The 22,843-nt window shown below is 40.2% G+C and overlaps 1 long non-coding RNA gene across 1 annotated transcript in view; it reads left to right on the top strand.

Annotated features, from left to right (window-relative positions):
* Positions 1–22,843, top strand: part of LOC311441087 — a 45,086-nt gene that overhangs the window by 3,240 nt on the left and 19,003 nt on the right. The window contains exon 3 of the long non-coding RNA XR_014695792.1: positions 19,037–19,151. This is a non-coding gene — a long non-coding RNA (uncharacterized lncRNA). The remainder of the gene's footprint in view (positions 1–19,036; positions 19,152–22,843) is intronic.

Here is a 22,843-nt window from a genome sequence, read left to right as displayed (position 1 = left end):
GCTTCCAGTCTCAGTGGAAGGTTTGTGTCTGCTTGGCTTTCCAGTCACAGCTTCTTACTCCTTGTGCTGCGGAGGCTGGGATTCCTGTGGGGGTGCTGGGCACAGTCTAGAAGGACAAATATTTATGGTGCCCAAACAGCTTTCTAATCAGCTATAAAGATGGGTGACTGCAGCACAGGGCTTTGAGAGAGAAGATTTAAGTGAAGAAGAAACTACCACTGTATCTCACTAATGTGGCTGAGAAATAATGTTGATATTTGCAGGCGAACAGCTTTTTAAAAAATCATAGTAAATTATAGGAAAAAATGGCTTAAAAAAAAAAAAAAAAAAAGAGACCCTCTAGTCTATGCCTTTCCACAAGGAAAGATCACTTCTACAAAGATTTTCTGACAAATGTTCCTGCAACATGTTCTTCAGAAGTCTTCAGTGCTGAAGTAACCTATTGTTGTTCTCCTCTATTCTCACTGCACAGAAGTTTTCTTAGTGTGTGGCATGAATCTCTCTTGCTGAATGCTTAGCCCATTATTCTTTCTTTTGCCCTCAGAGGGCAGAAGAACAATTTATTTACAATAAACAATTTTTTAACTCTTCCCCTTTTTATCTTGCATATAGAGAAAAGCCCTTCCACAAAATATACAGTCCTAATTCTTTCAGTCTTTTTTTTTTTTTAGATGTTTCAGAAGACTTATGGTTATGTGATAATCTGCTGGTTCTCTGGTACTTTTTATTGTTCTCCCGTTGATTTTATGTAGTTGATTTGAATCTTTCTCCAAAGTAGTGCTTAGATGATGTATTATTACATGTGAGACCTTATCAAGGTGGATACAGAAGTTATTTCATGCATTTCCTAATACGATGCTCACTTTTGAGCAGCAATGCGATAATACTTACTACAACGTGAGCTATCATAACCCTGGTATCGTTATTTTGAAAATTGTATTTATTGTATTGTTCCCACCTCTTGTGGTTTTTATTTTTTTTGGAAGTTGATTATTCCTAACTGTAACACTTTACCCTTATCCTCACCAAATGACACCCGGTTTACATGTATTTCACACCTTTCCTCCAGTTTCTCAGGATGATCAGGTTTTCCAAACCCATTCTCTGAGCACTCATAGCTTTTTCTCAGAATTTGGGTTTTCCTCCTAAATCTTGTTGTGCTTTACCTACAGGGGGGGGAAGTAAAAGTGGATCCCAAGAAATATATTTGCATGCATTTGCACATGCTGTTTTATTTAAAATAGTTCCTTGTGTCTGGTGATATTTAGGACAAAAGAGAATGTTCAGAAAATACATGGGAATAGATGAAAAAGCTCATTTGGAGAACTTTGAAGTGAAAAGTGAGTAAAGCTTTTTGAGTTCCCTTGTGAAAGAATATTACTGTACAAGGAGAAGCAAGGAGAAAGTGGAGACAGGCGGTACCATCTATCCTCACCTAGAGATAACTGTTACAAAGAAGAAATGTGGGGAGCCAGTTCAAAGTTCACTTGCTCTTTGGTAGAAGTCTAGACACAGAAAGAAGAGAAATAAACAGTGATTTACCTTCCCTTGGTACTAGGAAATGACAAAATCTCCATAAAAGATGTTTATCTCTTACTGAGTTATCTCTCTGAAACTTTTTTGTTTTGTAAATCACTGAGGTATTAGAAGAGCAAGAGGTATACCTTTCTCAAGAAGCCTGTTGTGCTGCCTTTTATCTGCTGCGTTGCTAATATTCATGAGACATCAGTAACAGTAGTTGACTATTTTCAAAAGGCTGTGTGCAGAGAACTCTTGTCAGTGTGATACTTGTGGTGTGCTTTGGGAGGGAACTCCTGCTTTGCTCAGATGTTATGCCTGGCATTTGACTATCCATGTTCCAAAATAGGAATACCAAATAAAGTTGGTTTCCAAAATGGTGCAACTCCCTTGAGCAAAGCAGTATTTACAAGTACAAATATAGATTTGAAGTCCCACTACCATCCCTATAATACATGTTTTAAATGCTAGGGGCTTTTCTTTTTTTTTGGGGGGGGGGGTGGGGGGGGGGTGGAGGGGAAGGTTGTAGTTATGTGTAAATAAAATGCCTGAGCCGTAAATAACAGAAGGGATCACAGTTGGAAAATCATGCTTTTGGATAGCCTTTGACTAGACCTTAAAAATACCTCTAGAGTATGATTTTAAAAAACAGTTGTCTTCATTCTTTTTCATGTGAGGAATCTTCAGATGCTTAACTGAGATCAGGTTGCCAGTGTTACAATTATGCACTGCTGCTTCTAGATGACCTTGAAATTATTGATGTAGTGTTACCAGTCCCTGCTTCTTTTGTCTTTACACTTTTGCAGTACCATGGGATTGATCCTACTCCAGGAAGACCCGCCTGGCACCTCAGCCATGACCACAAATCAGTTAAATGGTCTTGCCAGGGTTGCAGAGTTTTACAGATGGAAATCCAGCAGTTGCCATTTATAGCAGGCTGTGGAGAAAGCTTTGTGAAATGTGATACGGTAGGCAACACCACCCTTCTGGGAGTCAGGCCAGCCTGTGTGAGAAATGGGAAGCTGAAACACGTCATCACTGGGAAATAAGGATAACTGAGGAAAGGAACCTGGGCATACAGTATGTATGCGTAGATGGGCAAGATGGTAGTGGAAAAGCTCCACTTGACCAAATATTATCAGAAAAGAACTATAGTTTCTAAAAGTTTTCCACTTGTGATTGAAATGAATCTGAAACTTGGAAACTTCAGATGTTATTTGGGGGAGGAGGGGGAGCTTCAAAATAACAAAGATATTTGTCATTCTGGTTTTAAGCATCACACTAGGCTCCCAGATTGCAAGTATATTGCCTGCTTCGCTGAGAGCAAAGGCCAAAATCTAGAAGTCCAGAGAGTGTCTTCACCCGTAAACTACTGACTTCATTTTCCTATATCTTGTATAAATGTAAATTTGAGTTGGTTATTCAGGGACCGCTATACAATTTCTTATTTTGGGGGCTTAATTTAATCCTGACATTCTGAGAGCTTTTCACTCAAATTTTATCAGAAAAATGTAGTAGAAAAGTACCTGTTTCAAATAAATAAAAATGGTCAGGGATTATGTAAATAACTAATTTCTACTGAAAATGTATTTATCTACTACCGAAATGGAACTGATACCTGTTGTGCTATCAAAAACTGTGTCTAGTCCAAAATGGCTATGCAAAAATTTCCCAGAGCCAAGTGAAAAACAGAACAAAATGCATCAGAACAGATGTCAGAATATCTTACCTTAAGAAGTCTACGAAAATACAACCTTCATAAACTCCCTTTATGTAAAATCACTTTAACAGTAACTGTAGTATTTTTCAGAAATTAGGCTTTATAAAAATTGTAAGAAGCAGGGTAATGTTCATTTACCAGTATATGAAAGTAACTGAGTAAGGGGAACAGGCAGAAGTCTGTTTGCTTCTTTTAATTAATATAAGCTCCACATTTCCCATAATACACAATCTGGGCTACCTCCTTCTCCCTCCTTCATCTCGGCAGTTGGTACTGCTCTGCTTTCGTAAGTGTTGCTAATGCATGTGGCATGTTTTGAAATAGTCTGCCCTCATTGCTCTATGAGAGGTCATTTAAGAAGGAATTAACAAAGAGTGGGAACTAATAAAGGTCTAGGACAGTTGCCAGTAGAAGAGAGAATAGAAACTGCTCAAGTGACGAGTGCTAAAATGGGTGAAACATCCTTTGGAATAGGGCTGGATGGAAATGTTCTTGTGTAGAAGAATCAAGTAACAAATACGTGTATGCACTTGAATAGCCTCGTATTCAGAGAGGAGTGCTGAGAATGCAGTCTTGGAGGATTTTGACAATTAAATGGGAAAGAGTGACTGGAAGGGATAACCACATCTGAGCTGCTTGTTCCCTGAAGGGGGATTTGCCAAGATGGGCGGCAGAGCTGCCCTAGTAGAGGGTTGTCTGTTGTGACTCCCCCACATGGAGACTTTTAATCTATTTTTTATGCTGTGATTACTGGTTTTAATCCAGTTCCTGATAAGATGAATTTTCAGATTAAGTTCTGACACGTGAAAATAAGATTAAGTCCCTGTAGTACTTATGACAGTGCAAACTAATGAAAGAAAACTCCCTGTCAGGGTGATCTGGCAATACATAGACCTGGAGTTCTGGCCTTTTTATGTTTCATTGGGTGGCTTTTGGCTATTTGGCTGTAGTCTTACAGTTGCAGTTTACTTGGATTTTCATGGTTGTCCCTTGATATTTGATAACAAATTTGTAAACCAACCTTGTTCCTGATTAAAATACAAAACAACAACAACAAAATTTCTTGTAAGAAATAAGGGTCAGATTTTCAATGGATATAACGCGAAGGGGTGCTTTTTCAAAGCCCAGAAAGCTTTATTAATAGAGAAATCTCTTGCTCTTTCAAAGCATCTGGCAGCAGGTCTGGTTTCAGAACACATTGGAGAAATCCTAGCTGGGACACCAAAAGGACATTTTGCTCCCAATTGCTATGCACAAGGTGCCGGTATGCAGCTCCAGTGCGTGGGAGCCGCAGTGCATATTAGCCTCAATGTTTGTATGGGTGTACTTAAAAAGACAGTGGTATTCTTCAGCTGAAAGCGGAAATCTGTCTATGCCTAGAGCATCTCACTGGAGAGCCTTTCCTTATAACCATAAAATATAGGAGAAAGCCGAGCCATTTAAAACACAAGTATTTGGCACCTCCGGTCTCAGTGCTGCTCCTGCACAGCCATGCTGGCTTTTAACTTCTTGGTTTTATTAAACTATTAAACTGGGAATTTTTATTACTCCCAATATAGCAGTGCTAATAAAAAGTTACAGTTAAAAGCCTCTGTGGGTACTGAAACTTGCAGCTGTGATTGCTCTTGATGGAAATAAAGACAAACTCTGCTTTTAAAGCCTGCCTCTGTCAGGTGGTGGCTTCAAATCAGAGGGAGCTGTGTGGGATAGCAGCTGGGAAGGAATTACAGCAACAGGAGGGTGACAAGGGGAAGAAAGAGAAGGTGCCAGTGGAAGGGAAATACTAATTACGTGTTTGGGGCACAGCTACAGTTACAATATGAAAATATCTAAAAGTTTGGAAATAATGAAAAGACGCTTGCTGCTTTAATGCACGTGTAAATACGACACTGGTTTGCAGTAGTAGTGGCTTGAACCTCACTAGAGGCTTTGAATAATTTTGCCATTAATGTGGGGTTCTATAGCACAGCACTACACAGGACACTATTGCAGAACAATCGGAGCAGCAGGGTGAGGTAGCGTGCTGCGACCCATCCAGGGAGGTGGATATGGGAGGTTGTTTGGAGCTGTAAAGGGCAGCCAGGCCTCTTGAACTGGCAGTTCAATGCCACAATAAAAGAAATTTCAATACAAATAATCTTCTTTTATACCCAGCTTCTTAAACACATGTAATTCTCTTTGGCACAGGAGGAAAAAAATTGCACTTTCTTTTAGGATAGTTTTCTCTGCTGGAAATAAATCTTTCCAATTAGAACAAAACATTGAGATGGAAGCTGAGATACAATGATCTGAAGTTTTCTGTCTTAAGGCAGACTCTTTTTACAGCCCGTTTTTGTGGAAGTATAATATGGCAGATATAACCATGTTCTCAATTACCAAAGTCGAAATCCAAGTTACCTGACTGGACTGCAGGAGCCAGCCCTGGGATGAAAGTATTGCAGGCACGCGCGGTGTCTCCTGCCAGGCCTCAGAAGGGATGGGGAGCATGGCTCTGTGCTAGCTGCCTAGGAAATGAGGCTGCCTCCCTAGAGAGAGGTTATACTGCCTGTGGGTTCATTTGTGTTTTGTTCCAAAACAAAAATTGCAGCTGTAGACATCTGAAAATAAAAAGCCTCAAACTGCCTACTCTTTCAGTAGGTATTCACTGAGTAGAGCCATAGCAACTGAGCAGTCGGTCAGCTGTCTCGCAGGTCACAAAGACTGTTGAATGCTTGAGGAGAAAATACGCTCTCTCTGAAGGCAAAGCTCCTGTTGACTTCTACTGGAGCTGTGCCTTGTGTGTGCACTCAGGACAGGTCGGTCCTTCCAGAAGGAGCTCCTCTGGTTGCACTTTTTGTTGATGTGACTGAGCTGAATTTAGCTCTGCTGCTCTTGCTGGAGCTTTCTTGAACATAACAGTGCTGGAGTTGAATAGGAAACTGTGGAGGTTGCTGAATAATCTTTGGTGCCATCTTTTCTCAGTGCTCTCATTTCTTCATGAAAGCATGAGGCAATATGCTGTATTTTTTGTTTGTTTTTGATTAATTGTTAGTCTACTCAAAGCTACCACCAGTGTGTGTGCAGCAACTGGGTGAGACAGCACAGCAGATTTTAAGCAGTGGCAAATATCCATTAGTGCTGACGGATCATAACTGGAGCAATGTTTTGTGCTCCCTGCTCCTCTCTCCTGGAGTTGTCGCTGCTGCCCCTGGGGGCAGGAGAAGGTGGTGCCCACTGCTCAGCTGCCTGGCTTAGCTCTTCTGTCAGTGCTTTGTGTGAAGGCAATTCTCAGATTTGGTCGATATTTTTTTCTCTCTGAATGTCCATCCACTTTGAATAACTCGTGCAAGTCTGTGTTCAGGAGAAAGAAGTGTCCTGGTTAAAGCAGCGTCACTGCATTACGCTGCCATTTCATAGCTGGGCTTACCCATCACACAAACTGAGCGGCTCTTCAGAAGGAAGAACAAGGTGTGTGACTGCGGCCACGAGGCAGATGTACAGCAGGGTGACTGCCTTAGGAACAGTGATGCCAGGGCACTTCTGGGGGATGAGGAAAACACAGTCAAACCCAGTCACAAGGAGTGAGAACAGTATAGAAGTGATCAAATATTTTTCTGTGACTCACTAAAAAGTGGAAAAAAATAATCTGATGGAGGGAAAGAGTAAAAGGAAGATGCTTTTATGATTGTACTGCACAACCCTATTGACTGTTTATATTTCTCCAGGGCTAGAATCAGGGGGACAAAAATGATTCTTATGAATATTTAATACATATATTTTTAAGTGTTTAATCAACTCAGTGAATTAAGGGGACTTGCAATGAACAGATGAAGTATTAGATTCTGTGAAGACAAGCATTTAAATTAGAAAAACAGCATGATAAGATTGCACTAGCTGAGTCCAAGAACCCTTGATCTAGAGATTTAATGGATGGAAGGGAAGACAAGCAGGAATATATAAAAAGATCCTATTAGTGCCCTGGGCTTATCTGAGGAAAACTGAATTTTCAGTGTGAGAAATTGGTTTGAAATTATTTACTTGCCCTCCATATTTTTTAGGAGGGACCCTATAGCAAATTACAGAAGGAATAGGAGATACAAAAAAAGTAGAAGTAGGGAAGGAAGATACGATATTTTGGAGGCTGTTTGTGGACTTCTTCACATTCCTGTACAGCACAGTTTTCTGCCTTTTGTAAAGGGAGATCAAAGCTCTGGGAGAAGCATAATCTAACGAAAGGCATCTGGGCCTTGGGATAAAAGGAATAAGTGTCTGAAAAAGGATGACAAGTGTGTAGTTATTCCTCCTGTCAGATCTAACCCCGAATTGGAGAAACAAGAACACAACCTGCAACAATCCCCTTCTCTTACACCATCAGTAGTGGGGATCTGAAGCAGCAGAGGGACGCATGCAGATATATTGTTAAACTCAGGGGAATAAAAATGCTGCTGTTGTACTACTGAAAGAAAATGACCACGAGTTTTCAGTGTGTGCTATTTAAAGAATGAAGGTTATAAAGTTTTTGGTTGAAAAATAACTGAAATGCAATCAGAATGATTCATGGAAGGCAAAAAGCTTTTCACTTTTGACTTCCTTACAAAACAGATTTTGGTTATTAATGTAGAGTTACAAGGCTACTGTATCAAAGCTTTTCTAAGTTTGTATGGTAGGTATCAAGGTCTCTGAAAGGTCGTTTTCAAAAAGCTGTGAGTCTTATTTAAAAATAGCACTTCTATTTCAGGGAATCTGGAATTTTAGGGATATGTTAGTTTTGAGTACTCATTTTTTCTTATACGTAAAGTACAGAAATAAGCAATAGAGGTACCCTCATAAGGGTTGGCCAAATCACTGGACGAGGCTGGCTGATCTCTAGCAGCAGACAATTTCTTTCAGAAACACATGGAAACCCCCAGAAGTGAGAATAATCGGACATCTGTATGTTCTGATAGCCAGCTGAGAATTAATGTTTTCCATTAATATCACTGCACCTTTTACACAGGATTAAACAGTTTGCTCGTGATTTGCCTTGTGGTCCATAACTAACCTGGCTTGTAAAGAACATGGATTCTTGGTCTTCTGCACTGAGCTCCATGACAGCTTTGTGCTCCTCAGCATTCATTTTCATGGGGTTGTTCTTCTTGGTAAGAGAAGATGAATCGAAGAACATCTTCCTTGCTTCTGCTCCATGCGTGTCTGTATGTAGTGTGCTGTTCACTCCTGTGCTTAATTCTCTGAAGTGCTTCATAATCTTTGTCTTTCTTTCTTTCCTCCTCTCTGACTGATCTTTTTCATCTGTGCTAGAAACACTTCATCCACCTCATGTGTAGCAGAGACTAGGATGATCAAGAGACTGGAAACGAGCAGGGTGGAGGGAAGCCTTCAGCCTCAGCAGCGGCCCAGGTGCTCTCTCTGCCTCCTGGCCTGCTGTTGAAGCAGCTTCATGTTCCCCTGCATATATCAGCCCCTGCGTTGCTGTTCAGCAGTGTCCTGTTGGCCAGGTTCATAACAGCACTATTTCCACTGAGCTCTATTTTTTAGTGCCGACAGTATATTTGAATAAGCTAGGAAATTAAGTGTACGGCCTTGTATTTTTAATCCAAATTTTATCTGCTGATTTTCCCACACCCTTCCCCTCTTCCTCATTGATCATTTTCTGTTTAGCTAGGCTGGGATTTCTTACCCCATCAGTACTCTGAATAAGATGAAATTACTTAGATTCTTCTAAATACATTTTAGACATGCCCAAAGTTCACTAATGCATTTCTCAAATAACTGGTACCCCTGGTGAACATCCAAACAATTTTATTTGGAGCAGCTCATTCAGGCCTTTGCTATCTTGAACACTGAACACTTTTTTTTTTTTTCTTTGCTTTGCTTTCTTTTCAACTGTCCATTTTCTGTGTGAGGAGGACTGTCAGGTGGTGCAGAATTAGCACAGGCAACATGGTTGCTATCTAAATGAGCCACTGAGGATGAAGATAAGCGGTGTTCAAGGGGCATATCAGCATTCCCTGCTGGCTACAGAGTGCACTGTTTGTGCTGGAGCTCACTGGAGGAATTATGAATGTGCAGCTTAATCTTCTGATGAATTCACTTTCTTTCTGTCGCTCTCCCCTGTGTTTACTTTCTGCAAACAACCCAGTAAGTTATGGGATATCTGGTGAAGTCTTTCTGAAAATATCCTCATAAAACATCTCTGCTCATAACCATCAAATCTTGGGAGCATATTGTGCTCTGCATTTGTCCAATTAAATTTTAGATAAAGAAATCTTAAAAAATAAAAATCTTAGTTCATTTTGAATTTAAAACGAACATAAGCAAAACTCTGTTCATGGGCTACATGCAAATGGGAAGTGATAGCTTCTGATAAATTGTGTTGAAATATTTGCACAGAAATGTCTCTGGGTACAATTTGTGTACGGGCATATTGAGCAAAGTTAGGACACTAACTCAGGACTTGGCTTTCAGATGTTCCTATGGAGATTCTTACCAAAATATTTAGCTCTTTAAAGCAGAAGTAAAGGAGATTGTGGAGGGTTTGAAAGAACAATTTTACTACTCCTATATTCCAGGCTGGTCTCTATTCCATTCTCTCTGGTCTCAAAGCTCCCACTCAAGCACTTAGACACAACAGTCCAGCTAGATTTAAAGGACTAAATGGCAGCATGAAAGCCCCAAGCCTATCCAGGGGGGTTGTGCATCACTTTTCTTTCAGAAAGGAGAACTTGAAAAGTCTTGTCTGTGGCATGCAGTGTCCTAGTTCTGCTGCCTTCACGTAGGGCATGCTAAGGTAAGGTCTGCCTCACGCTGACTGCTGCATGGGCCCCGGCTGCATGCCAGCCTGAAGCTCTTTCCCAGTTCTAATAGGAAGTGTTAGCAGTCATAATGTGCATTCCCAAATAACTCTTTAAAGAGAAAGCACAGATGTGTTCAAAGTTGAAGGAAAAATCCTAGTGAACTATAATAATGAAAAAGGAGAAGTTATTTCGGGAGCAGTAACTCTTATCCCAGCTTGTGTTTAGTTGAACAAGGTGTGCTAGAGTCTCCCCATACAATTATTTGGGCTCTTCATTTGCCATAACTAAGAGGTCTGGAAAATACCATCTGTTTCCACCATGTGCTGTTGTGCCCCACAGCAAGTGGCATCGAGTGTGATTGTGTTTGTGAGGTGTACATTGGAAAAAGTGGAGGGGCTGGGGATACTCATCGTTTGTGGTTTTGCAGACCCTTCCATCTGAAAATATTTCTCTGGTTGCTGTTCTCCTCTGGGTCATCCTGGAGGAAGATGAGGGGAACTGGAGAGCATGGTGACACCCATGTACAGCTGCTATTACCTTTGGGATATTGTGTTGAACAGAAAACTTTGACAGACATGTTCTTACCCACACATTGTCTTATTTTTTCTTTCTTTTTTCCTTTTATTTTAAAAAAGGGATGATATTTCGTTACAACATAAGCAGTAACAGTGGGTTATTATAAAAACACTACAGCTGGATTATGCAGTTGAGTTCTTGGCTTAGATCGAGAAGATTGTCTTATTTGTTTCTTAATTTTCTAGCCAATGAAAAATCTTTTCTTGTCCTAGATAAAATTTCCCTAATGTTACCTGTGTCATACCTGTGTCTTCTCTCTGTCACTGACAGTAACACACCTTTGTTATGTAACCCCACCAGTCTGCTTACCAATTAAAACCTCAAGGAAATTACTTAACTGTGCTCTTTTTCTTTTCTTTTCTTTTCTTTTCTTTTCTTTTCTTTTCTTTTCTTTTCTTTTCTTTTCTTTTCTTTTCTTTTCTTTTCTTTTCTTTTCTTTTCTTTTCTTTTCTTTTCTTTTCTTTTCTTTTCTTTTCTTTTCTTTTCTTTTCTTTTCTTTTCTTTTCTTTTCTTTTCTTTTCTTTTCTTTTCTTTTCTTTTCTTTTCTTTTCTTTTCTTTTCTTTTCTTTTCTTTTCTTTTCTTTTCTTTTCTTTTCCTCCCTGTTGTCGCACACTTATTCTGCTTTATCATCTCTGCCCTGGTGTTATCTCTGGACACCCCCCCCATCAGCTTGTGAAGGTTTTTTTTTTCCCCTTTTTTGCTTTTGTATTTTTTCAGTTGTCTTGTTTTCATGCAATTGCTTTGTTCTGTGGGGTCCTAAAAGAGAAGAGCTGTTGCTAAGAAGCTTTTCTGAAAACATCTTTGCTGTTCTGGCCTGAAAGACAGTGCTAAAGCATCAAAGATCTGTCTTATGATTCCTCCAAGGCAGAATCCTTCCTGACACGCGCACTGGCACGAGTGTGCATGTGAAGGAAGCTACGCACCACGTCCTCTGCTTGGAGGCTGTATCTGTCCAACAGAGAGAAAGCAGCCGCTGGAGGCGGCTGTGAACCTGTTGTGCTCTGAAAGCTGCTCGTCCCCCATCAGCATTGCCAACACCCGTGGGCAGCTGGGGGGAGCTGCCTGGCAGCTCACACACTGCGTGCTCTGTGCTGCAGACCCTGCTTTGCCTTGGAGGATGAGCTCCAGCTGCGTGAAGGCAGTGTGTGAGTTGGCCCTGAAGCTGAGTTGCCCCTAACAGCCAACGTGTGTTTGCTGTGATTTAACTCCTAGATGAAAGGTATCGAGTGACTCCACAGGAGGCTGATATAAAGCCTGGCTGAAGCTCCTCTGTATTGCTATGCAGTGCAGCCTGGTCAGCTGGTTCTGTCTGTTCCTCCTGGTGAAATTGTCTATTACTCAGCTGACTTACTCGTGTCTTGTGAAGGTGTATTTTTATAGAAATTTCATGAACAAGCTTCTAAAGAGGGATCTGGTGGGCAATATCACCAAAGAATTTAGTCCCTTAACTGCCAATGTAAAGATGTTTTTATCTGATACTCTTTTTTTTTTTTTTTTTTGGAATAACAACATGGCCTTTTCTTTTAAGTAGCTTTGTTATTAAATGGCTGTTGGAACCCTGGGTAGTTTCACCAACCTCCAGTTTCTCCAGATTTTCTCTAATGCCAAATAGTTTTGTCTTGTTCGCGATTTTTTCCTTTATTCTACTCCCTTCTCCTTACCTCTTCCCCATTCCAGTATGATAAAATAGGCAATAGCTGGAAGCTTTCCTCAGATTGAGATGCAAAAAAATAAAAAAAACGGAGTCAGAAAACTGGGAGGCTTAGTTAAAAGCAGGAGAACACTGATCCCAGACCCTTTCTCAAGTAGCTTGACTTGCTTTCCTGTACTCTTAGCCGTTAGAATGAGATCGCTACAGAGTCACTGCAGGTGAATCTAAATCAGTAATTAAAGGTCTTGGTCAGATAACCGAGTTACTCAGTCTCTACATGAGGCAGGTGGCTGGCTCTTGGTTAAAAAGGCGAGATGGCCAACATGTCCATCTGAGCAGTGAAGGGGTTTGCTGTAGAACACCTATGGGGAGGAAAGTCTGAAATTCTTGGTGACAGGTGCAACGTGAAATCTGTTTTGTCTCATGTCACATTTTATGGAACTGGAAAAATAAGACAGATGTTAAAGCCAAACAAAATATCTTTGTTAACAAGACAGTCTTTTCTCATGTTTTTTCCTTAACTAATCTCAATGAAGGTTTTCTGTGAGGCCTACCCCATGGAGGTGATGAGGCACTTCCAGAGGCTGGCACTGGCTGTTGTACAACCATCACTGGCACTCTAACTGAGCTTCCACTCTGCAGAGGGTGGTACTTCTGATATATATATATGTGTGTGTGTGTGTATCAAACCTTTTTAGTCTGAAAACCTGTGCTCTTGCAGAAACTCTTCACTGAGAAACTTGCACAAGCATCTTTCAGTTCTCACAGCATAAGAGGTTATGAGGTCTTTAACATCAGTAATGGTATGAGGAATTAAAAATTAGGAGTATATATACAGAATTTTTTTTTGAGCATTTCCCACTGACTTATCAGGCAGTAGTCTTAGAAAAACAGAGAAAGTATCCTTCACAAAGTACGTGTAGATCAATAGCTTTTTAGTGCCATTGTGTGTATCTAACTTTATCTGATAAAACTGCTATTATTTAATGCTGGAACTCATGGGAATATTTTCCAGGGTTTATATTCTTTCCTGTTTTCTTACAGAAACAGGCTCCCTGGCTAAGTGGGCCATGTCTGACACGATGGGGCTGTTTCTATGTTCTTACTCATGCTCTGCTCGTAAGAGTGCAATTTGAAGGGAAGGGCAGAGTGTCCCTGGAGATGAATGTTAAACTCTTGCTGAAACCACATGTGCTGGTGCGTAAGGCAACTTCTAGTGAAAACTCTTTGCTGAGGCTATACGAGTGTGATAAGGGGCTAAGTAGAGGCACTGAGACCAGGGAAAGCTTCTCAATGATTCTGCCTTAGTCTAGAGCCTTTCATTTGCATCTTTCTCCATCAAGAATACCCAGCGGATTAAGAATCGTATTGCTTTAAGAACAACTTTTTCTTTATAACATCGTCTTTGACCCTTTCTTTGACCACCATTATTTTAGCCTTCTTCCAGTTCTACTGGAACTGCCACTTCAATCTTTGGCTTTTGATTTAATAGACCCCTGTCAAAGCCCACATAAAACTGATTTAAAATAACCATAGAAACAGAGTGTATTTTCTTAATCTTTCAGATTGATGTTTTATATGCTTCTCTCTGATCTTTGTAAAAATTCAATAGAAGAACTTGAAATGCTGCATTTAGGTAAAACAAGCTAAAATAGAAAAAATAAATAAAAGCAGGTTGTTGTGCATGGAAGGTATGATTTTATGCCATTGCAATCTAGCTAAGGCCCATTCAAGGCGAAGCTCCAACAGCTTGCCAGGGGCTGTCTCCATAAGCTGGGGCTGCTGCTGCTGGAGCCTGCAGTAAATATTCAGCTGTTTTACAGCTGGCAACTGTTAAAGTTGGCACAAGCCCATGTAAAATGTTTAGATAAAAAATAAATACTCCTTTTTCTCTCCCTTCAGAGGTAATCATGTTAATAAATATCAAGAAGAACAAACAAATAAATCAGTGGTGAGGATTCATCAGCAAATACTGTTATCTCCCTCATTTAATTCATAAATCTGCTGAAGCCAGGTGCTTGCAAAACTAACAGGCTTCACTTTTTAACAGCAAATCTACTGAATTGTAGTGGGGCTGTCTTTATGGTACGTCTTTATTTGTTTGCTGAAGTAAAGTGGTTGTCTCCTTGGCACTTTGAGCAGATGGTCTGGGTTATCTAGTTCTACCGAGATCTACGGTTGTAACTAATGCAATAGCTGTAATATCATTTTATGGTAAGGTTAATTTTTTATGAAGGGTTTTATAAAGTAGTTTCTCAAAGCTGGGACTGACCTTTTTGGAATTCTAGCTACAGAAGTTCCTGCACCTGAAAATGATGGCAAACATTTTTATATCTATGCAAAAGCCATACTTTTATCATACTTTATGGTTTAGCCTTCTGATTTTTCCCAAGTTCTACCAAGTGTTGCACAGCTCATGTACTCGGAATACACTTCACATGCTATAAAAGCAATAACATCAATGCTTTCTCTTTAGATGTTACCACACATAAACAAGATAAATAAGGAATTATCCTTCATGAAGTAGGATGGAAACTTATCTTCATCACAGTTTCATCCTTATTGTCATAATTCTGAAGTACTTTTAGCTGCCCTTGCACCTTCTGAATTGCATTAGTGCTGCTAGGATGAGCTGCCCATTCCATCCTTTCATCTTCCTCTGAGATATTTCTTGTTTAATGTGGTCTTTAAACAGATGTTCAGTGGCTAAAAGATAGAAACTTCTCAGTTTCATATAGCAGAAAGATCTCAGGAAGTGAGAGTCTTGCTAGTTGGGTACTGAGATTTTGCTCCTGGCTGCCTCAGGGATTGACCAGAGGGGAATGTGGCTCCAGGAGATTTGAGCAGCAGGCTGGACTCTCCCTCAGAGTGCCTGTGTGTGGCTTTGAGCTTTGCCATGAAGCTGCTGTGTAACTTTAGATATAGAAATCTTCCCCAGCTAAATTCCTCTGCTCAGGCCTGTTTCCTCTGTCTGTGTCTTAATCAAGACCTTGTGATACAGACACCTCAAGTTCTTACTCCAAGAAGAAATAGTCCCTTCTGGTGCTGTATGTGATGCTGTATAGAAACATAATTTCTTTGGCTTGAAAAAAGCTCAGGGGTACTCTGTTTTGAAATATTCCTGTACCCTGGGGCTAGGGGGGCAGAAGGAGAAATTGGACTGGCTGTATTCACACATGGATCAGTGCTACCTCAGTTCTCAGCCAGCAGGTTTTAGATGTGAGTGGCAGCCCAGAGAACACAGAGCTGAGAAGAGGCAGATTCCCAGCAGATCTCAATGATCTCAGCCTCATTCACTTGAGTGGAGCTGCCAGTTTGCTGCGGGATTTGCTGCAGGAAACTGGCAGAGAAATGGGGATATCAGCAAAGACATTAGTCACGTGTTGCACAGCAGTTTGGCATGTGGCCATTTTCTACAAATTACCCTCACAAGCTTTCCATCTTGTATCACTGAGCTATTAACGCACTAAACTCTAGGCAGTGTCTTAATAGGATTCCTTCTGTATGCAATGTATATGACATTATAGTGAGTAATGCTTGTTTTCATACATGTGCATGTAGGATCCAAGGGCCTGAAGAACAGCAAATGGTGTTCTAGTGTTCAAATGTCAAGCTTTCAGGGTTGTCTTTGTGCCTGTAGAAGGCTTTTGAGGCCAAGAAGCCACACTAGGTGAGAAACTTTTTTAGGAAATACAGGGGAGGATGGAGTGGGGTGGATTTTCTGCTCTATTATCAATGTCCATCAGACATTTGTCATGCCAAAAAATGTTTTTCAGTCTTATAAATCTAGAATTTATTGGAAGACTTTTGCTTATCTCAAAGTTCCCTCTATACATCCTCCTTGCCCATAACACTCTCCTTAACTGTAACTTATCTGTGCTTTTGGCTTCAAAAGTTGCCAGGCACATAATTCCAAATTGAACCTCATTAGCGGACTGTACTGTGAACTCAGACAAAGATCAGGAGAACAACACCTTTTCTCAGTCCTCTTTCATCTGAGGAAGTTCAGGTCCTGCTAGCAATTTTCACAGCAGCTAATAAATCTTGCTCTTGGGACAACTTGTTCTTATCTTTGTTCACGTTATTGGGCTTCAGAGTACTATATCTTACACTCCAAGTACCTTCCGTTTTGCCTGTGTTTACAAGAGGATGCACGCTTCTAATTTCCCTTTCTCATCAGGTATCAGCGGGAGTTTCCATCCAGGTCGATCAAAACAGATGCCCTGGGGAGATCTAATCCAGATTCCTTCTCTTTTCCAAGTTTATTGCAGTTAGTCATACAGTGAGAATCAGATTTCCTGGGGGGGGGGCAAAGGGCAATATGATTTTCTTGTTTCTCCATCAGGGTTTTTGCTATGTTAAGCATTCCCTATTGTCTAGCACAGAGTGGATGTACAGTGCCCCCAGTCAGATGATAGTTACATCCAGCCTTACATATGAAGCATGTGAAGCATGTGTAAAGCTCTTCCCAAATTCATTTTCAAACTTCTGCTGTAGGAGTTCTTCTGCTGCCCATGTTCTCAGTATTTTCTATGTTAGCAATTTATAATCCTTTTTTTTTTTTTTTTCTTAAAATTTTATAGGCACAGATTTCTCTATTCCTGTCCCCACATTTCTGTAGTATACAGAAGTAAATACGAAGGTTTACTTAGACAGTGGGGAGTCCAACACTTAAGTCAGTCGTATGATACTCATTTATTCTGAGGGTGGGGTGGAGTCCTAGGTCTTCTAGATTTTTGAAATATTAGAAAACACTAGGATTAATTTCTTTCAGTAAGGAAAAAGTAAGGGAAAAATTGGCAGGAAAAACAAATGTTTATATGTATGTTTTTTGTCCTCATCCAGCAAAGTAATGAGGTTTTTCTATTTAGTCTTTGACAAGTGATATTTTAGTTCCTAGTGAAGCTAAATCTTTCTGAGGAGCTACAACAGCAACTTTGGGAAAATAAGGTTTCCAGAGCAGGAACTGGACATGAACATAGTAAATAAATAGATGAAAAGATGAGAAGAGTTCTTGTGCATATTATGACTTAAAACGTACCACAAAGCCCACTACTAAATCAGAAGCACGCTAAGCACGCTTGGGTAACTCCCCTCAGGCTAGGACTCTCTAATCTTGAAATGCAAGAAATCTTGCATACAGAAATTTTGGAGGATATACTTCTATTGTCTTTCCATAAAGAAGTGATGCTACTTCAGGTGCCCCCATCTGTCTCTTATGCCCCCTGCCTCCTAGCTGCCCTCTTGTGCTTGCCCCCTTGGGACCCGCAGGGGAGTTGCGTGCCTTTCCTCCTGCAGGCAGCAGCAACGCTCTCAGCTGCCAATTGCTGATTGACTTCATTTATCCCAGAGTTTCCAGTGGCCTAGATTTGTACCACGAAACACAAACAGTTGCAGGATATTTAATTAAAAACATGAACATACAAACTTAGAAGAAAGCACAAAGTGGAATTTACAGAGAGAGCTGAGAATAGCCATGGCCATATGGATTTCATTGGGTATGCGCAATATGCCGATACTGTCTTTTTTTGTTAGCAATTATCTGCTCTCTATTTTCTAGCCTTCTAATTCTTGTTTTGCATTTAGCATCTCAAAGCCATTCAGGAGAAACATACTTTAAGCATCATTACTACACAAATTGGTAAACTGGGTGTAAACATTTTATAAGCAACATGTTCCATTTTTTTAATGGAAACATTATTTCACAGCTGCTGACTTACTGGGTCACAAGTTAATAGTGTCTCTGCTTAGCAGTGAAATTGGGCTGTTACTGACTGTGTCATCATGAGTTAGGCTACTGTGGATTTTTCATTTCTAGTAGTAGTTATAAATACTGTATCATCATTGTGAGCCTTTCTCTTTCTGTCATAAGGTGTATTTGATGGATCAGGGATCTGTTTTCTTATAGAATATCAGCTATAACTATCTTGATACTGCAATTTGAGCATCATATTCAAGGAACTGACTGTGTTAGGATGATAAGATATATTCCAGCAAGCGGTTCTCATTTGTATTTCCTGGATTCATAAGAAACAGTGGAAAATGTTGTCCTGCATGTTTTTAATAATATTTTAAAAGAATGTTCAGGGAGATAACCTGAATGATCTACTCTTGCCTTGAACTAAAGCCAGAAGAAAAGAAACTTCAAGAAACTCTGGGGAGTTCTGTTGTGACTTTCTTTGCTGTCATGAGAGGGGGGAATAGCACAATCCATGCATCTGCAAGTCCAGGAAAAGTGAGAAGTGTTTTGTTGTTGGAAGCATCTGTTTACAGCAAGCATTCAAGGTGTAGCAGAGATAATCATTGTGCACAATAAGATAGATGTTGGAATACTTATTAGCATCCAGCAGCATGCTCATAAAGTTAGGACAGCTGTTAAGCGATACATTGCTGCTTTTTGCTTCTCAATGAGCTGCTTCTGCAGGCTGCTAACTCCGTGTCAGCAACACCCTTTGTTCTACAGGCTGCCGTGATCTGCATCTGTCAGAGTTGTCCCTTGTCTTGCACTGTGGCTTGTTCTATAAATCATACTTTGGCAACAGACATTGAAGGATTGTTTTATTTAGAGGTAATAGTACTTGGCATTGATAGGACGCATCAGCGAATCACATTTAACTTTATTAAGAATAAACTGAGCTTCATAACATCCCTATGGAGCAAAAAAAGTATCATTATTTCTATTTTATCAAATGTGAAATTTAACGTTTTAGTGTATCTTATCTTATGGGCTGTTATATATATCCTACGTATTCTGATCTTAAACTTGTCACTGAATGGAATCCTTGTGTCCTTTGCAGGACAAAATCCTCATGTGATGCTTAGTGTCCATGCTGCTCTCCTGGGGGTCACGAGCAACGTGACTGATGGCCTTGGCTGACTGCAACTGACACCAAGGGATCTTTTCTGAATGAGGTATGAGGCAGAATGCCTTCTCTCTGCTACCGGTCAGCTGCCAGAAATATGCACATTAGTTCCTATCTTTTTTCCCATCTGTGTGGAGCTGAATTTCTAAACCCAACCTGCCTACTGGAGGTTCAAGCCAGCTGAAGCATGCCTTTACAGCTAGGCAAACTGGGAAGCTCACGTGAGATACACAAAGCTGGTACATCCCTGTGTGATTCTGGGGAGTGATAGTAGATGTCAGATCTTAATCTTCAAAGACTTGGCTTCGTATTTATATTTGCAGACACCAGGGAAGCAATAAACATCAGCTGTAAGGATGGGGATGTCTTTGTAGTCCTGGCTCACTAAAAGTGAATAAGCAATGCAAATCCCTAGGCAGGTAAGCATGATTAAGAGCTATACTGTCTTGTTCCTGTCCAAAAAAATGAACAAATGAATGTGGGGAAGGATTCAGAAAACTAATCCTGAGATGAGATCAGTCAGAGTCTCTCCTATGAGTAGTACCTGTAGACGCTGGGAACACGAAAACAATATGTCTTTCCATAAATGGTAAAATATTAAATTTGATAGTACTAATAGGGATAACTGGCTGATCAGTGCAGTACTCAATCACTATCCCAGAGAGCCGTAACTGTTGGGTGATGTCTGGGAGAGACTGCCATGACTACAGCAGCCTTAAAGCCCTGGTCTCAGGATCTGCCTGAAAGGGGTTACTGAAAGGTGTCAAAGAACCAATGACCAAAACTGTGCCAGAAACAGGAGAGAGAGAGGAAACAAACAAACAAAAAAGATGAGAAATGGCCATGTGTCTTAGCCAAGAGACTTTTTTAAAAAAAAATCATGTTAGTGATAAACTGTTGGCTAGAAAGATAGTCGGATAGTATCTTGGTCAAATTGCATTGTGCTAGAGCCCAAACTGGCATGAAATGGCACAGTTCTGTTAACTTTTCTGGAGTATTTTATTATTTATTTATATCTATTTTCAGTAATTTGCAAGTGGTTAGGATCTGACTTCTCACTAACTTATTATTTTGGAAAACCCCTATTGGGATTTACTGGGTTGAGGACAGCAGTATTCTTTGTAGCATTGATTATAGACTCTGGATTGAAAGATACTACCTTGGCTTTAAACAGCGGCACTAACACTTGGAAAAAATAAAAGTGTTTCAGAATTTCTTATATCTACCGCAATGTTCCATTTTCTGAGTATTTCTAAAGAAGAATGTGAAAAATTGTAAGCATTGCAGAAGTAATTACCTCTGAACTCAATGTTCTTTTTTGCTCAGCTTCTCCTTGTTCTACTCACTATTTCACAGCATTATGTCCAAACTATTCAAACATCAAGTGTTTGTGCAAAGCATGCATATAGCCATTAAGATGGAAACGTGCATTTAATACTAACGGGAAAAGGTGTTCCCATAATATGATAGTTATTCAAAAGAAATGGGAAGAGGGTAGAGAATGGTCTGGTCTGTTAAAAAAAGATCGAAGGGCTAATTTTTGTTTCACTGCTAAAATGAGTTCATGATAATGAAGCTGACATTTGCCAGTTGTTCTTCTCTATTTTTTACTCAAAAGGAATCCTAACTAGCCTTGGTTATAGATCAGGTCATTTAAGCTTCACTCTTCTTTTGGCCTGCTGCTTCACGCTGGATTTGAAGGGGAGTTTGTTTTGTTTTAACAGTTGCTACTCATTCCTTCCAAAAGTGATGGTCTCTTTTTTTTAAGAGAAGAAAGAAAAGAGGGGTGTGTGCTAGATCTCACTCCAAGCTGTGTATGTTTTTGTGAGCATGGGAGCAGGAGGGTGAGATAAATAAACTAACTGTATGGGGTGAATAATGCTTATCCATGGGGTGAAACTTACACAATGTGGTGACAGGCTCTCTACGTAAATGGTGTCAGAAGCTGGCTGTTTTCCTTGTTGAAGAACAGTAGTTTAATGCTCACAATATGCTTTTCATTCTGGTACAGCTCAGCACCTTCCATGAATGTGGTCTGCAGTGCTCTTGTGTGTGCTATTTGCTTTGGATTTGGTGAGATATCTTTGCAGATGTGCCTGCACATCTGCAACACAATGCCAGCAAAACCTGGGTACTTGAACTTTTATTTAAAGTAGAGCATTTTTCTCATTTTTGGCCTGAAAGTTTTCAGATTCCATTCTCTGTAGTTTAGCTGAGGACCCCGGCAGTTCACCCCTGCTCTTGTGATGGCTGGCAAAATTAAGCAGATGTCTATGGTTTTTATTTGCTTAATGATGCTTCAGAGCAGACATAAATAAACAAAGATATTACTACGATATTTAGAATTTTGTCTCTTGTTCCACTGCTTTCCAAAGTTTAATTAATATGCACTAACACTAAACAACAGAGATTTGGCAATTGGTTGTGTGAATAAATTATGATCAGATGTGTTTAATTATGGATGTGCGTGTGTGTAAGAGAACAGAAGACATCTAAAGCAAATATGATGCATGCAAGGGATATGAAATACAAAAGACATTCCTTACTGCTGAAAGCCCTAAACTGGTGGTCATTTCAGTGATTTGTCACCCCTTCATTAATCACTGCCTCAAAGTGTTAATGATAAAAGCAGATAATTATAATGCCATCTCCTAACAAAGAAGCTGCTATACCAATAAATAACAGGCCCTATAAAATTGTCTTAGATTTGTGTTTGCACAGCAGATAGCATTCAGTAAGGTCCTGTTAGCTCTGGAGAGGTTTGTGAAAGGGAACTTTTTTTCAATTTTTATTTTAATTTTTATTTATGCTGTAACATCAGAGAAAGAAACAAAGGGTACAAAACCGGTTATGTGAAGTTCTAAGTGTCTAATGCAGAAGGACAGAGCCAACATGGTGCTCTAAAAGACAAAGGTAAGTCTGTGGGATTGCTACAGAGCTTGCCATGGTCAAGCCTCATTGTTTTTTCAAGAAGGGAAATATGGTAATGAGTTTGATACCCAGTGTGATCCTTTCTACACTTGATTCCATATTCGTTTACTTAGCAGTAATGAAGTACTGACTGCTGTGTGACACGAATTTAGGAAGTGGGCTAGTGAGAACATCCTGTAGCTGTTCATATAGCATGGCCAGAACCACATTTAGCTAAGATTGTCAGTAAGGCCAAAGAACAAACTAGCTGCTAAATTGATTTCTCTCTTGCTACAGAGACTGTCCAATTAGAAATACCTGGAACCTGCTGCCAAGGAAGCTTAAGTCACTGCAGCTCTGCTGCTTCCTCAACTCTTGGGCTTTGCTCTGCCTTTGAGCTCTACAGTATCTAATCACAAGTACGGTATGATTGCAGCAAATAAAATGCTGCGGAAGGAGAAGCTGTAGGCAAAACTCTTGGGAATGTTCAGTTTGTAAGACAGCCCCCCTTCTTTGTGCTGCAGAAGTGCCTTCCTCCTGGTATCACTGAATCAGTGTGAAGTGACTCTCCCACTGCTCGCCCAGCTTTCCAGGTCAAAAGCGAAGGAAGCAGCCATGGCTCCTTCTCCATTTTTCTTTTTCTTTTCTTTTTTTTTTTTTTTTTTTTTTCTTTTTCTGTGAAGGAGACAAAAAATAAATAAATAAAAATTAGGCTTTATGGCTTTATTTGTTCAGTCTGGCTCCAGGCCTGGGGCAATGTGTACGGAAGCAGAAGAGAGGCACAGGGCGTGTGAGCGTTCTGCTCCCTGCCTGGTGTGGGGCAAAGCGTGG

This window comes from Aythya ferina (genome assembly GCF_964211825.1).
Source record: "Aythya ferina genome assembly, chromosome: 9".
Taxonomy (NCBI): Eukaryota; Metazoa; Chordata; class Aves; order Anseriformes; family Anatidae; genus Aythya; species Aythya ferina.
Note: the sequence above shows the minus strand (reverse complement) of the source record. Positions and strands in the feature narration are given on the sequence as shown.